The 17,360-nt window shown below is 33.3% G+C and overlaps 1 protein-coding gene across 3 annotated transcripts in view; it reads left to right on the top strand.

Annotated features, from left to right (window-relative positions):
- Window positions 1–17,360, top strand: part of LOC127061575 (alpha-2B adrenergic receptor) — a 103,734-nt gene that overhangs the window by 71,795 nt on the left and 14,579 nt on the right. Inside the window, exons 4-5 of one of the 3 annotated variants that reach the window (XR_007780897.1) lie at window positions 9,155–9,256; window positions 9,701–9,884. The gene's annotated coding sequence lies outside the window, so the exon portion shown is untranslated. Of the gene's footprint in view, window positions 1–9,154; window positions 9,257–9,700; window positions 9,885–17,360 lie in introns of those variants that run through there. The other 2 variants (XR_007780899.1, XR_007780898.1) reach the window with 2 other exon arrangements.

Here is a 17,360-nt window from a genome sequence, read left to right as displayed (position 1 = left end):
GAAGAAGAAGACAAGTGGTAAAGGGAAGCGAGAAGAATGAAAAGATTCGTAAAGCAAAAACGTGAGACGTGAATCAACTCCGACTCGACCGATTTTCGGTTTAGAGTCTTTAGATATAAGTAATGGTATCCCATTTTAAGAGATTTGATGATTATTAAAATTAATAGTCTATTTAAACTGAGAGTTCTATAGCGACAATAGCGACTGTGCGTAATAAATCTTTAACGTGTCCGTCGACGAAAAATACAAGAAGAAAAAAAAAATAAAAAAACGTAACCAAACAGAGTTCGCCGCTATGGATTCTGTCCTCCGATCTGGACTCGTCACACCAGATGGATTTTTATCTTAAAAGCGGTCAACCGATCGTCTGCGAAAAGAAAACTATGGCGAATCACGCGTTTCACTAAAATTTTATTCCTTTTTTCTTACAGTAAAAATCGGAGAGTCCGTTTTCAACGTTTCTTACAAATTGCTTCAAATTTCGATCTCAGAATATTAATGTCCTTAGAAGAATTGCAACATTTTCTAACACTGGTCTCGAAAATGGATTTGTCACGACGTTAAAGTGGCGTAATACTTTTCGACTTTCTATGTTCCGCAACGCTTGGGACAAAGTACAGAGTTACTTCGATAAATTTTCTTTCATTGATCCCAAATTTCATCTCTCGTAATTTTTTTTCTACAGTAGCGTCACATCGTGCCAAAAATATGTCGGCCACTTGTTGTCACTTTTTAAGAGCATTTTCAAATAATTGTACTTATTCAAACGATATTGTTTTCCAGACATTATATTAGATTCTAACATTATCATTTCTCTCTCACTTTTTTCCTTTCTGTCTCTCTCTCTCTCTGTCTCTTTGTTTCTCTCTCTCTCTCTCTTTCTCTCTTTCTCTCTTTCTTTCTCTTTCTCTCTCTCTCTCTTTCTTTCTCTTAGACTAATTCATTTAAATTCTTTTGAAGACGAACTCTTCGATCGCGTAATCAGCAGACAGTATTCTTAAAGCGCATCGAGATCAAACGCGTATAGATGCGATACACGTACATTTCGAATATTCCGATTCGAAAATATATCGATTCATCAAAGCATTTAATAGAAATTTGCAAAATACGAACGAACGATATTATTCACGCTACATTACAAGACTCTCATCTTCAAAAGAAAACATTTTTTTTTATAGAGGGAAGGAGAGAGAGGTTGTAGAGTATTCACAAATATATTTGGCATGATTTCGAGAGGATGCAGCTTTAAGAAGAATAAAAATAAACAACTCACGTTCAATCAAACCAAACGGTTTTGTCTTCCTACAATCGCATACTATTGAGTCCTTCGAGCCGCTCATTCGTCTCGTAGCGATCGATTCTCTTGTAACGAAGTCTCGGATTATGTGTCCGCCTTCTTAAACGAGAAAAGAAATAAAAGAATAGAAGAAAAAACGAGCAAGATCACGGACAATCGGTATCTTCCTCTGCGATGACTTTTTCCTCGCTCCGGTTTTTGACTTAATGCTGACATCGCTCGAAAGTTCTTTCAGATGGCGGTTTTTTCGAAAAATCGACATTTTTAACTATTATAAAGTTGTTTGTTTATTACGATCAAGCGTACTAAACAATTAGAAGAAGATTCGTCTTTATTTGTTCACCGAATTCATTTCGATTTTTCGAGAATATCGGTCAGAACTGCCAAGCCTGTTTTGAATTAACGACGATCGATTGATCGATCGATCTGATTTCGCGAAAGTTTGATACAATACGAACCATATATCTATTAACCTATTTCGAAAATGCTTGAACAATCAGAATGAAGGAGATACAATACTGCGATACGAAGCTGTCTCTCATCGTGAATCTCTCGTTATCCCTTAGACCTTTCACTTCTTTCGGACCTTCGTTTAAGAACGTCAAAGGAAAGCGAAGCGATTGCGATCGGATATTTCGCTTTAAAGCTGAATATATTTTCTCATACAGAAAATCCTTCTTTTCGAGGACTTCGTGATCGGACTTTCCCCTTTTCCTTTTTCAATATTTTCTGGTTTCGCATATGTTTGCGTGAAATAAAATTATTTTTTTCTTTCATTTGATACATTCTCGGCACATTCAAATTGAATATTCGATTTGAGTTAATCGCATATTATTTTTTTATTTCTTTCGCATCAGGTCTTCTTTAACTTTGAAAAATTTCTTTCTTTCTCCCCCACCCCCCCTCTCTCTCTCTCTCTCTCTCTGTTTGTCTGTCTCTGTCTCTATTGTTCATTAAAACTAATTCAGTCTTCATCGAATAACGATCTTTAAAACGCGCGAAATTTATTTCATTTGGGGAAATTTAATCTGTCAAAAGTCTTCCACTCTTTCCCTAATTGTCCGTACCGTTTAAAGAAGAGGAAAAATTAAAAATGAAAGAGTAAAATGGAGGCAAGAAGAAAAGTTTTCAGTCGATAATATGCGGACACATGAACGTAATTACGTGAAACCGGAGAATGAGAAAAAGGGAAAATGAAAAGGATAGAACGTTGAATCTCGAACGTCCATCCGCCAACGGTATAATGCGTTTTGACGGCCAAAGAAGAAGAGTGGAATAAAAAATAATCGTTTCTGCAAAAATTTTCATGAGTTCGCGATAAAACAATGATAACTATCACTAAATATATCTTCTTCCTTGATCGAAAGCCGTATAATGTATTCGATTTATCATGGGACGATGCAAATTTTATTAGGAAAGGTTCGAGTTGCGGGAAATACTGATGGCAGTGATAGCGTTCGAAATTATGCGTATATGGTGTCGATAAGGGAAGCTATGAGAACGATCGATATTTCGTACGCATATCTCACGTCGGCTTGTACATAACACACACACGTATGTATATACACACATCACACACATACAGTATATACATGTAGTATATATGTGGAACAGGTACTTCGTCGAGCGAACTCGTTTCTATTGATAATTGGACGAAAAGATAACGAAGTAATACGTGATTAGTGATAATGAGAAAGAAAGAGGGAGAAAGTGTGGGTGCGAGCGTGTGTATGCGTGTGTGTGCGGTTGAGCGAAAAAGTAACTAAGAGCCAATTCTTTTTGGAATAAAAAATGGAAAAGACAGCTCTTACCGATTTCCGTAGTTTTGTTTCTTAAATCTTTCTAAAAACTGCCGGTTTCTACGGCGAGATATCTTTGTGTCGCGTGATCGATCGACCTCGATCGAACAAGGATCGAAACGAGAATCGATCGAGATCGAACGATCCTCGATCGCACATACTTGGCGGTCTACATTACGAAGGTCAAAAATTACGAATAACTACGATGTATACTGACATTCGATGAACTATCAATAACGTATTATGAACTTTGTTTTATAAAAGAAAGGGGAAAAAGGAAAAAAAAAGAAACTTCTCGTGTTCTGTCTGTTTTTGTTCATTCACCCTCTTTGATCCGATCAATTCCTTCTTCCCCTCATAAACTTAAGATAACAAAATTTTATTCTTTTCCTTATTGGTTTGTTTTTATAAAGGCAAATAGGCTGTTTGAATTAACGTTTATTTTACAAATAAAAGAAATATAATAAGGAACGAGATACAAGAGAGAAAGAGAAAGAGAAGAAGAGAGAGAGAGAGAGAGAACAGAGAGGAAAGGAAGAGATACAAAAAAGAAATAGAGAAAGAGAAAAAAAAGAGAGGAGCGAGAAGATAAAAAGATGAATGAGAGATGAGAGAGAATAAAGAGAGGAGAAGAAGAAATGCAAGAGAAAGAGAAAGAGAGAGAGAGAGAGAGAGAGAGAGACACAGAGAGAGAGAGAGAGAGAGACACAGAAAGAGAGAGAAAGAGGGGTTGGTGCCTTTAATCTAGGTCCTTATAGCAAAGAATAGAGACCAAATATATGGATTCAAGCATTCGAACGAATGAGTACGATTATATATAGTCGTTAAGCGATCGATTTCCTTCCTTATATTGAAAGGCATCGGAAATATTAAAAAAGGTTTTATAGATCGAACTGCCTCACATTTACCTACCTAAAATCTTTTAACTTTGGAGGAACCGCACCTAAAAGCTATCAATAGACACGTCCATACGGATATAAGCCACGAAAAAAAAAACTTTCTCAGAGAGAGAAAGAGAGAAAGAGAAAAAGTAGCCAATCAACCGAATAGACTTTATTATAATGAATTCCAGAATTGCAAAAACGAACGGGCGAACGCAATCTTTATAAGAGTGGCGTAGAACGTAGACTGTGCTCCGTGTTAACCTACTCTGAATTGTAAATTTAAAATTGGCCATTTCCATTTGGAATCCTTATCATATCGATATATTGGATTTATTAATAGTCAAATCCTCCGAGATTTTCTTTTTGTTTTCTTAAAGATTTCTGTTTAACGAAGGATACTTGTTAACGATGCATCTTTCGTCCTATATCTAAACGGATGTAAGACTATAATTTTTGTATCGTCATAAATGTTAAGACCGAAAATCTTATTTTAATGACATTCATTCGATGATAGATATTTTGCAGATCAGATATCCTCATCGAAGTTTCGAACTTTTATATAATTCTTTAAGACTTTGGATTAAAGAACACACAAAACCAGAAAAAAATTAAGTCTCTTACGGACAATAAATTCTTACAATACAATATTGACGGAAACTCAATGATATGTGTAGCACTGAAGATCTTTCGTAATGATCAAAAATGCAAACAGAACATTTTGCCGAACTATTGTTTATATTTTTGCCTATGTTTGAATCACTTTGAAATACAAATTTTCTTTTCTAAGGACCTTCAAGGATGGAGTCTTTACTAATTTTACAAATCTTAACTCCACTTTCGCTGTTCTTAGAAGAGAAATTCAACTACTCTTCGAAATGTCGATATGAATAACATAGCCGTCGGAGGTCAGTCTGTGTGTTTTTTCATCAGTTCTTTTAAAATTCAAGACTCGAGTGTACATTCACAATTTATAACTCAGAATTCAAAACTCAAAACTCAGTACAAAATTATCATTTTTCGTAACTTTACGTACTTGTAATTTGTATCATTTATTGTTCGCCGAGATCTTACGCCTCTCGGTAATAAATTGTTAGTTAACGAAAAGAATTTGAATTTTCTTTAATCAAATTTTGTTTGGATTCCGTGTCCGCAAACATCTTGGTGGACGCGAAACACTAACAGTATCTCTTTACACAGCACAGTTACGATTCTTTTCGAGTATATGTATGTGGAGTATTTCGTATCTCGAGTTTCTAATATCAGAGCAGAAGGACGTGTTTGTAAAAACACGAGGATCAAAGGTATGTAAGTAAAGCTTGTAGTAATCTAATCCCTTGAAGGCGCTTATTACCATGAATAATCGCGATTATTCATCAACCAAAGTTCGACCGTCATTAACGGGAGATGTTGAGAACGACTGCAACGGTAAATTTTCGTAGCAGAGTAGTTTTTCTCTAGTGCATCTATACCACAGATATGGCAGTAAGTATATGATTAGCATTAATTTTCATGCGTTCCTTTCTTCTTCTTTTTCTTCTTTCTATTTTTTTTTATGCTCGATATCTCCGATTAGAGGAAGCAAGAGAAAGAAAGAGAAAGAACAGCTTTGCTCGAGTGCACCTTAAAAGCACGTAAACTGCTTATTCTGGATAAACGATGCATTCACGAATTCCGCCAAAGCACTTCATTCGAGTTTTGATAATGTCACCATTCCTGTAATATCACGAGATGCCCTTTAAACGGGATCATCAAGTGTCTTCCATTTTCAATACTTGTCTTCTTGATACTTATATTACATTGGAATATCTTACTCCGTTGCTTTTACAAAATCCGTTCGTATAATAATCGCCAGTCCGAATCTTAAAAAGAGCACTCGAAACGAATCTACACGGATAATCAACTTGGAAATTCAGATATCAAAGGTTCGTTCTAATAAAGCGAACTTCCGATCTCTTGGAAGTCCGAAGGATACTGTGAAGTAACGAAATTGCCTCTTAAAGCGAAGAGAGTCCTTTAAGAAGATGCTCCGGTCTAAGTAAATTCAAAGCGACGATTTATCTCCCCTACGTTCACCCGCAATCTACCATTGGAACCGTGGTAACCGAAGACATTAAGCGTTTGTTCGTTTTATGAGACTCAATTAGAAGATAAACGAGAAAGAGTATGTGTGTGTACGCGTAGAAGACGAAGAAAGGATGGTTTTGCAGGTCACTTAATAACAGGTCTGTCGAGAATAGAATCTAATGAAAAAATTTGATTTTACTTTGAAACTTTTAGAAAAACAAAGAGATTTATTTACTTTTTTAGTACGATAATAACACATAGGACGAAAGAATCTATATCTTTTTATAATTCTTTCTTAATCAAAAATAAACTTTCTCTAACTATACGCGCACGCGTGCACGCCTCCTTTCATCGTAATTTCCCGTAGAGAACTCTTTTATCCGTACTCTGAGTACCAAAGTATCGATGGAAAAACAAGTGGGAGAATAGAGAGAAAGGGGAAAAAGAAAGAAAGATGAAAAAGAAGAAGGAAGAAAAATAGGGCGGAAGAAAAAGTGAGAATAACATGGGCAATTTTCAATTCACAAGTTTTCTTCTCTTCGTCGGTTTTCCATTCTGTCTAGTTGACATCCCGAAAGACGGTAAAAATCGTTCGTTCGACTGGCAGAAATAGACGCGAGATGAGACGCGATAGGACGCGAGGAAATAAGAGAAAAGGGGATATGGAAAGTTTGCAAAGTAAATTTGGCCGAGTAAGGACAGAGAAGAATTCCATTTCGAGTTTTAATCCAATCTTAGTTGTCGTCGGGAAAGAGTCCACGAGGTTTCTTCCTTGTTGACACCATATATTTGCTGTGTCTTACTTTCGGTCATTCAGAATCTTTCTCTCGCTCTCTTCCTCTTAACTCCCGTGCTTTTCTATCTACAATTTTTCTTCCAATATTCTCATTTCGAACATACCACTACCTACTTCTATCCGAAACTCGTCTCTTTTTCCCAGACTCTAGTAATTCTCTTTTTTCGTTTTCTGTCTGTTTCTTCCTCTCTCTCTCTCTCTCTGCTCATCTCTGACTATCTGTGTCTATCTTTTTCATCTAGTATGACTCTGGACTTTCTTTTCGCGGTTTTTCTGGATTAAAAAGGATGAAGAGAGAGAAGAGAAGTTTCCCACCGGATACTGCCAACACGTACGTTTCCTTTCCACCTTAACCACTACGTACAGCGAATTTCTGTTAAACGAACAAAGAAGACATGAAGTAGACATCACTTCGAAGTCCTCTCGCTGCTCCCTGACGTTACAATTGTCTCGAAAACGTGTTTTCTACGCTTCTATTATCCTAGTAAAAAGAGTTGTTGGTAGTTTCATTAAGATAATTGACGTCCACGTTAAAAAGGAAGGAAGGACATGAAATCGGCCTTCGATCGGACACACGATTTGCTGGAGCGAATTCTAATGAGACTAAATAAGAGTATTAGAGATGGAGGAGAAAGAGAAGGAGGAAGAGGTAGTGGTGAAGAGGGAGGAGGAGGAGGAGGAGAAGGAGGAGGAGGAGGAGAAGGAGAAGGAAGAGGAGGAGGAGGAGAAGGAGGAGGAGGTGGTGGAGCAGAGGGACGAAGCGAGTCCGGCTTATTTCGAAAGGCGAAAGCTGTTTACGGGCGATTCGATAATGGAACAGAATTATTCATGACGCCACTACGCATTATTTCCAAGAACTGCCCTCGTTAAATCGACATATCGGTTATCAACACGGACTCAACTCGACTTTGCAACAAGATGAAATCTCTCAGATTCTCTTTCTCGCTCACTCTCTCTCTCTCTCTCTCTCTCTCTCTCTCTATCACAGCTTCGAACTAGTTATAATGACGGCAAAGCAAGCGATTGTTGAAGAGCATACGTTTCCATGGAATATCATATAAGTCACAAGATAACAAATGCAAATGATTTTTGGCATAGTATTAAGAGAATATACAGAGAGAGAATGTTATAGAATAATTATAAGGGATCGACTAAAGAGAGTATCTTTCTACTCAAACTGAATCAAAGTTTGTATATCATGGTTATGAACTATTCTATTATAATGTAATTATAAGTTATCACCTATTACGAGGAAAATCGTAATCGAATTTTAAATTATTCGTCGATTTGGAAGAAAAGTGTAAGGATCCTTACGGTATTTCATATTGCCGATAAGATGAGAATTTCGTTTTAGACTATGGTTATAGCTACTTGCATGCTACGAGTTTCGACATAATTGAATAAAAGGAGGCCTTAGGGCTATGTTCTCGTTGACGGCTCCCATTGCACACCCTTCCGCCATCACCACCACCTTCGCTAACTATCTCTCTCTCTCTTTCCTTTCATGACTATTTCATGATCCTTTCATAACCCTTTATCGGACGAGTTATCATATGGTTACGATGTTTAATCAGCGTCGTTCCTCTACAACGTCTCCAAGGATTTCCCTCGATAGTGATTACCGTCAGGCCGAACAACATTAATTTCCCCTATCGTCGAATTATGATGTGTCCATTGACAATAATAAGGATACTATCGACCCAACGATATTCGCCATAGTCACGATAAAGCGATGATTTTTAGCTCCCGAAAGTCCAATAATAATGGAAATACTCTTTGTCATCAATTTTTCGATCTTTGACTTATCGATCTTTTGTGTTTTTGATCTTTTTGTATTATTTATTAGGGAATAGAAATCTGAAGATTATCCTAGATAAATGTTTTAATCCTAGATAATGGTTTAATCATAAATTTTAATGTGATTTAAAAGTTTCAAGCATAATTTGACTCTAGAAAATAGTTATAAAAATTGATAACTACAGATTTTAATATTGTATATTTTTTTGTAAAGTTCATATTTGAATTTTCTATATATATTGAACTTTCGTTCTACTATTGAATTTTGGCATATCGTTAGAATCATATGGAATGTAATTCTCTTATTGTCCATTTCCAAATACAGCTACATGTTTTTCAATTTTTAGTTACAACATGATACAAACTCGATTGCGAGTATAATAAAGTTTAAAAGGTTGCTTGGAATGCCGGTGATATCAAGAAATATGCCTAGAAAAGGCGGAACAGAAATATTTTATGAGTGTAAGCTGATATATATACGAAGTCTCCGCTAACTCATAATATATTATATTTACAGTTCGTTAGTATTAGAAGGTATGTCTGGATGGAACAATAGAATATCTTCTCTGCAACAAATCGAAAAGGACCAATAGGAATGAAAATGAAATCGAATCTGAAGGTAATTACTTTATATGAATAAATTAAAATCATAAAATACTTGCAAATTCATAATATTATGAAATACCATAATATATATTTTCTTTTGTCTGAAAAAGAAAGAAATTCGGAAAGTTAAAGCCAAATTATTTTTTGCTAATTGTTGCATTCTCTCTCTCTCTCTCTCTCTCTCTCTCTCTCTTTCTCTCCCTTTCTCTCTATTCTTCACCGCTTCCGTTTTTAATTCCTGTAAGTTCCAAAGTAAGTTTTACTTAATAGTATGCTCCGTTCATGACTTTTCGTTTAATAAATCTTCGCATGTTTATAATTTATTGCACATTTCCTCAAAGATCTATCATCATCTATCCTTGACTTCTTTACGATCGGTCACAATGAATAATCATATCTTCGTTACTTGCAGTCACATTTATAAGTTACAAATTTCCTTTTTATACTTACATTGCAGATTTAATTGTATACAAAATTCCGCTATATTTTGAAATAGATATAAAATTTTGGATATAGAAAACAGAAAAAAATCTTGAAGACTGACGTGAGATGCTGAAAGTATAATGATCAAGAAGATAGGAAATGGAGAATGTATGATAAAGCTATTTGTAAAATACGTAACGACGACGTCGGAGCGATTATCATTTTTGCGCTCTTTCCTGAATTATCAAGAACAAAAGGGAACTGTTTGCAACGAACTGTGGGTAAGGTTTCTTTCACCGTTCCTACCGTCGATTATTATCGTCTAATTGCACCGTTTTATAACTCTTCCCCATACGCCTTCTACATATACATACAAAAGCATTCTTATATACCAAGTGTTTCATGGAACATACGCGATATGGCCTTTTTCTGACCACGAAAATCACTTGGAAAATTACGTTGCTAATCGCAGCGTTTTATCGTCACCTAAATTAGTTCGCGTACGTTTTCTAGATATTTTTCGCTTTTCTGTTTCCCATTTCAAAAAGCAGAAATAAGGGATCCACTTCATTGTCATTCTTCGATTTCAAATAACTACAAATTAATATGATTTCAAATCAATAAAGAATCGTTCTTTGACCTGTTCAATTCTTTCGTTCGTCCCTAACACAAATAGAAGTAGATATTATCAATCGTTATCGATATATTTTTCCTTCCATAAAATCGAGAGCTAATTAAAGCGTTTTCAGCTTTAAATGAGAAGGTATGTTTTGTTATATTGTTTTTCAAACTCACTGCTTCGCCCTATTCGCTCTCTGTTTTTTTTTCCTCATTCATTTTTACTTTTCAACTCAATAGTAAATGAAAATAAAAATGTAGAAGTTTGCAATAAATGGCAGAGCTTTGTTTCTGGAAAACTATAATTATCAAAAGAAAGAAAAGAATTCAATATCTTAAAATGATAATAACAAGAAAAAACATGGGACATGTACAATTTGAAAAAAAAATATTAAAACACTTTGAATTAATGCATTCAAAATTTAGTTTAATCAGAACGCAAACTTAATTTATTCTTTAAAGAGAATATGATTCGAAAATTGTATAATTGAATGAGTAAAGATTTAGAAGTAATAAAACTTTTTTATAGTCTTCGCTAGTTGATTTTAGCTATTAAATGAAGGTAATTGAATTTTGGATATTGTACTAAGAAAAATTTCGGTAGAAAACTTTAGAGAAGTACAAAACTTTTATTTGGTGAGTTAGTGAAGCTGGGGAGGAAGCGTCTGTTTCATTTTAGATTTCCATCAAAAAATATATATATATATGAAATATATACAAAATATATATATAAGATATTTAAATAATATATATATAATATATATAAATAAAATATATATACTTTTTTGTTATATATATATACATATATATATTTATATAAAATAAATAAAATAAAATAAAATCACATAGAATTGTAAGTACTATAAACGTTAACTTGACTTTTTTTTTAAAAATGAACTTAGGTCACTCAACAAAAACAGCTCATATATATATTTCATTGGAATAGTAATAGAAATAGACGTAACAAATGTAACAGTAATGATATTTATAAACTAATTGTTACGTTCTGCGTATGGTTTTGTTCACTTTCGTTTGATATTTTCCTTACTGAAGTTTAAGAATGCGTAATCTAAATTCACTTAAACAGGAAATAAACAGATGCCTTTTACCATTCTTAAAACAAACTTTCGGTATCCTATCGTGAAATTGCCAATCTTAAGAAAGATTATCAATCTTAGACCCTTAGGCTACCCACTTACTATTAGCTCCAGAGACATAAACAGTTTAGATTTCCAATTTCTTTCCTTTTAAACATGCACTTGTAGAAATTCCTCGAATCTTGGTGCCAGATAGATCTCGTCTCTTGATGCAATAGATCTTTTGCTAAAATATGGACCAATCAGAATCTTAGTGATAAAATTATTATCCAATAGGAAGCAAACCTTCATCCTCGATAAATTTCGTAGATGGTTAACTAAATGGTTCTGAAGAGAGGGGCAATTAGAAGGAATTAGTCAAAGGAAAACTGTAAAGGCAGTTAATATTTATCTTTCCGTAAAATCGATCACTAATTAGCTAGTAAGTACGTAATTTGTTCTAAATCTGTATTCTGTATTCGGTGAAACTGACAGTTAAGTAATAAATCCGTATACGAACTCAGTATATAAACTTACAGAATATAAAATCAGTAACCGAGTAATAATTCTGTATTTTATATTTTGTAAAATCGGTAACCAAGTAATAAATTCATATTCGGTATTTCGTAAAACCAATAAATCTATATTTCGAATTTGATAAAGAACCTAATAAATTTATAAGATTTTATCAAAAAATCGGTGAGTCTTCAATTCGTAGAATGAGCTATATTACTGAACATTGAAACGAAAAATTTGGTACATCATTTTTAGGAAAGGTAAGCAATTTGAAATCGCCATTCTAATATTGCGTTTACTGAGTCATTCCTTTCCTAGCTTATTAATCTATCAGATATCTTTCTATTTCATGCTATAAATCTCTGTCTCCTTGTCCAATCGCTTGTTTTTTAAGATCAATTCCTAGTAAAGGTTGATCAAAAACTGACCAATTTTAAATTACGCTACTAGATATAATAATAATAATAATAATAATAATAATAATAATAATAATAATAATAATAATAGTAATAATAATAACAATAGTAGATAGTAATAAATTGAAAATCATAAATTCATTTAATAATAATACAACGAATTGCTATAAGAAGAATCAAAATCTGGTATTGGAAATAAAGATAAGCATCATGCAGTGAAACGTTACAAATCCTTCTCGATAAGAAATAGCACAAATTCTCGACTTCATGGTTCCACCAGCGGACCATCTGTTTCTCTCTTATACGCATTACTTCAAGAATCACAAAAACTCAACGTTACTGGTAATTAGTCCTTGTGGACTTGGAACGACTAGTACTCGTTAATCTCGTGGGTTAAGGAGGTGAGGAGGTGTATGGATGAAAGGAAAACACTCCTCTTGCTTGCGCCAAAGGAAGCTCCAGGGCGGTACGTGCGGTTACTACGCGAATACCGCTCGGATACCGCACGGATGCTGTATTCGAGGTTTACTGCCGCGGGCGTTATAACGCCAACCGCAACTACGACTACAGCTATGCCGCTTCCACGATGTTTTGTTGTGCCAGAACGCGTGAAACAACTTCTTTTAATGGGAGCAGAAAGAGACATTTTTCGATCGGTTAAAAAAAGTTCGACTGTTTCAAGATAACTTAAATGTAACATTATTTTATTAATAAATAATTCATACGCGAGCAAAGATGTTACTAATCGTTACGTTCCACTCTACCACTCATACTATTATTATTATTATATTATTATTTTATTATTATTATTCTTTCTTTTAATCTCAGGTTTTGTGATTAATCTTTTTAACATTTTCTATCGTAGTTGTATGATATTTGTATTCAATTACTTCTTTCTGACTAATGCACATGTGTTGATTACCATAACTTTTTTCAACTTTAAGTAGATGTATCGCGGTACTTTTAATATTTTCAAATTGTTACGACCCTAGTTTTAGGTATTACTCTTATAGAGGACAAAACTATTGGCACAGTATATACTCTATTCATCGATCTTTAATTTCTGTGTATTTTTTGATTTTGACTATGCTCGTTGCCTGCAGGTTACGAGTATTCGAGATAGCTATGTCTATGAAATATGTTGTTTTGTTGGTCTTGTAGATGAGTCCGGTCCATTATATGGTATCGTTTTGTCGATGATGATAGTCATATTCCAATATATCTTGTATGTCGTATTATCCAGTATGGAAGCTAATGTGTGTTTATAATACGATTCTATATTTACCGGTATTTTATGTTTAATGGCCTATTGTTGATGTATAATTTTAACGACTTGGTCATATTGATTATTGTATTTGATATGTGTGATTATTTTACAGTCAGAAATAATATTTTGCATTCTGTTTTTTTTTTAATGACATTGATCATTTTCTAATGAGCTGTTTTTCAAAATATGCTTCCGATAATTGTATGTTGATGACTTGTATCGCAACCACATATCCTTCTGTTTCCATAAAAAAACCAGTCATTGGAAAGCCTTTTTTAATGAGTCAAGACTTCAATACTTCTTTATCAACGTCTGGATTCTCCAGTTCATGGCGATACCTTCCTTATATTTTCCTTTGAAAATGCTTTTTCTACTAATACCTTTCTAACTGTACTTTCTCTGCGTACTCAATGACTTTGTAGAGTAGCTTTCCCTGATGTTCTCGGAGAAACAGAGATATATATCTCCTTGCTACAAGTATGGATCCGGTTGTTATCTGTTCGTTATTAACTCTGGTTTTGAATACTATTGCGTGGTAGCTTATTCCAGAAACGCAATTATTTGGGGATATATATTGTATAACCTGAGGGTATCTATAAGTAGCTATATATGTGTAACTGATTAAAATGTCTTTGTAGTCTGTATTCTACGTACAATATACATTTGTTTCTGTGCGTTTTATATGCTTCTTATATTATTGTTGAATCGATTAAGAACTATTCTTTTCACTCTTGAAAGTTTTTCCTGCATCTTTTCTGGTATTCTGCCAGTATATTGATATCTTTACAACGCGCGTAAATCTTGTCTGTAAAGAAAGACGTCAATATTTTGAAAAGAGTAAGATAACATGTAATTATATTTAACTGAGTTTTGTATTTAACTGGGTTTTGAGTTTCTGTACTTTTAGGTTTCAAATAAGTAATTCTTTGTGTGAGGAAACAGGGCGTTGATTTAAAATGTTATATAATCGTATGAAAAAATCAGTAAGAATTTTATATGTGTATGTGAACTTTTTTTACCAATAATTGTAAATATTATCCACATCGGTAGCTTTCCAATTATAGGTTTTCTTGTTGCTGTTATGATATCTTCTACGGATATATATGTCATTATCGACAAATCTCGTCTGCTGAGCTTTTTTCTCCGATCTATGTGGCTTTCTGATTGCGGGATTTCTGACCAAAAGTCTTTTATTACCTATTTTGCTCCAACTCTGCTATTTAGGTTTTGCATTGTTTTTTTTTTAGGTTGTTGTAGAACATTTTTCCATTTTTTTGTTTCAATGTATTTATATATTCATCCACACATTTGTTATGCTTCTTATATTTGTTGTATGTCTTAATTTTGTTAAAGATTCGTTCGACTTTGTTAATTGCTTATTCCTGTCGCTTAAAAAAAGATCTTTTTTAATATTGTCAATATTATTTCCAAGGAGACTTTCTTGTATTTACTCTTTAACAGTATTTTCTATTATGTTTGATGCGTTTTCATTTAAGAGCTACTATAGCGCAATATGTGACTTTATGAAAACTGAAAATTATTGTAGATCGCAATATGCTTTAAGAATATAACGATATTGAAAATTTGGATGATTCTTGCAAATTTTTTAGATGTTTTTTGTTTCAAAATAGTGCATAGAATTAATTTCTTCAAATTCTATCAAAGCGTTGTCGAATTTCTCTTATAATTTTCGTATTATGTCTGTATTTTCATTTTCAGATAATTTAATTTAAATGTTTAAACATTTGATAAAATTTGAATTGAGCCTTCATTAATTAATTCGTTAATATTTTCGTTCGATATTATCTGCTGCTGGTTGGTTGATTCAACCCTTAATCTGTGAACTTCTTTCGTAATCTGTTACGTAGTCTTGTAAACTGTTATGTAAACTTGTTATGTAAACTTATATAAATCTACAAGTAATGTCTGTAGTAATAAATTGTTTATAACTATTACATGAAATTGATCTGCTACTTTTTGTTTTATAACGTTTGATTATCGATATTTCGAAATAAATTAGTTATGTAATTCTTATGTTTCCAATTCTTCCATTTTTAATTTTTCTATTTCTTTCTATTTCTTCTATATTGTTTGATCTGTTTCTAATCTTGTAATTGTATAATAGCAATGCATGATAAAAGTATTCTTTTTATTTGTCAATTTTATGCGTTCTTTCTGTTTACATACCTTGTTGGACAGTAATATTTTTTCCAGCAAGACATTTTTGGCAAAGTGAAGCTGCCCTTAATTGCTTTGTTGACTTTTATATTTTTGGGTATTCTGGTAGGTGTCTGTCTGTGCAGCCATTTACCATCGATGATGTACACTGTTCCAGGATCGGCTCCGAGGATATCCTGATGTTTCCAAGTAGCAATTTTTTTTGCGTCTGCATAGTATTATGAGTTTTTTGCCATTACCATGTTTGCCAAGGTTTTTATTTCATCGCTCGTCTCTTTTGGTTGTTTTATGTTCGGATACTGAACTGAACTCTTATTATTATTGTTTTTTTTAATTCTCATTTATTGGAATATCGGGCTGATTAAACAAATCTTTGCCAAGTTTAATCCTCTTCTTTTATGTTTTAGGAAACTTTGTACTACTGTGTATGTTTTTAATATAACCACCCTTTGGATCTTTTCATATGCACATGGATGTATTTTTAGTACTTCGAAGTATTTTGTAAAGTTGTGGTAGGTGATCCTTGTCATGGACATTATGTACACTCTCTGTTGTTTTCACATCCTTTACACTTCCTGTGGTATCAGTGGTATGTATTTCTCTATTTTTTCTCGATATATACTATATGTTGTTGTCGTTTGGTATTAAGGTGTCGATGGCGTATGTTATTTTATTCCTTTTGAGCATGGATGTGAAGTCCGATCGATTATATTTCACTATTTTGCCTGTGTATATCATTGTGACCCAGTATAATTTGTAGTCTTCTATTTCTATAATAGTTGTCGTTGTTGTATACTTGTATTATGGTGTGATATTTTTCTCTAGATCGTCGACAATTAACTTTGTGTATCAGTTTAGTTGCAGTGTTAGTCTATGTATATTCCATTAATCTGCCAATAGTTTATATGTTCTAGTTATGTGATCTATAATTTCCAGTTATTAACATTTTCTACATTTATCTGTTATAACATTTAGTTCTTTTATTATGTATTTTTAATAGTTCTCTATCGCTATTATTTCGTCCTGTATAACTACTGCAAAACCTTCTATTTCAAAGAGTAATTGATCTTTTTGTAAACATATGTAAATATGTAACCGTTTTATGTATTCATTGCGTATGATGTAACAATGTTGCTATACAAGTTTTTTTTTTTATTAAATTTATCCATTTTATTCTGTATGTATTTTTTATTATTATATGTATCATGCGATTTCTCGTTATTAAGTTGAGTGGTGTGTGTACTTTGTCTACTTGTACTATGGCCTTGTATAATGCGTTTATTGTAGAAGTATGTACGTAGTGCTTGTATTTGTCTTGTGTGTAGTTGGTAGTACGTCTGTGAGTTCTCTGTTTCCTTCATTCCTCTTTATTGTTAGTTTTTCTTTGCATGATTTGGAGTGTAATACATGGAATTTTGAGTTCTGCTCGTGTTAATGTGTTGATATTTTGTAGGTCCGCTTTTGTTTATTTTATTATTACGAATGAGTATGTTAATAGTAGTATTCCGTATGTATTTATTGTTTTTAATAGGTTTCTAGTGTTAAGTTTTGTTCTTTGTGATTTTGTATCTTATATCCGTATATTGTTCTTTCATTTATCGTATATTATTCTATTCCAGTAGA

The sequence above is a fragment of the Vespula vulgaris genome, chromosome 2 (genome assembly GCF_905475345.1).
Source record: "Vespula vulgaris chromosome 2, iyVesVulg1.1, whole genome shotgun sequence".
Taxonomy (NCBI): Eukaryota; Metazoa; Arthropoda; class Insecta; order Hymenoptera; family Vespidae; genus Vespula; species Vespula vulgaris.
This window is presented reverse-complemented; position numbering and strand designations above follow the sequence as displayed.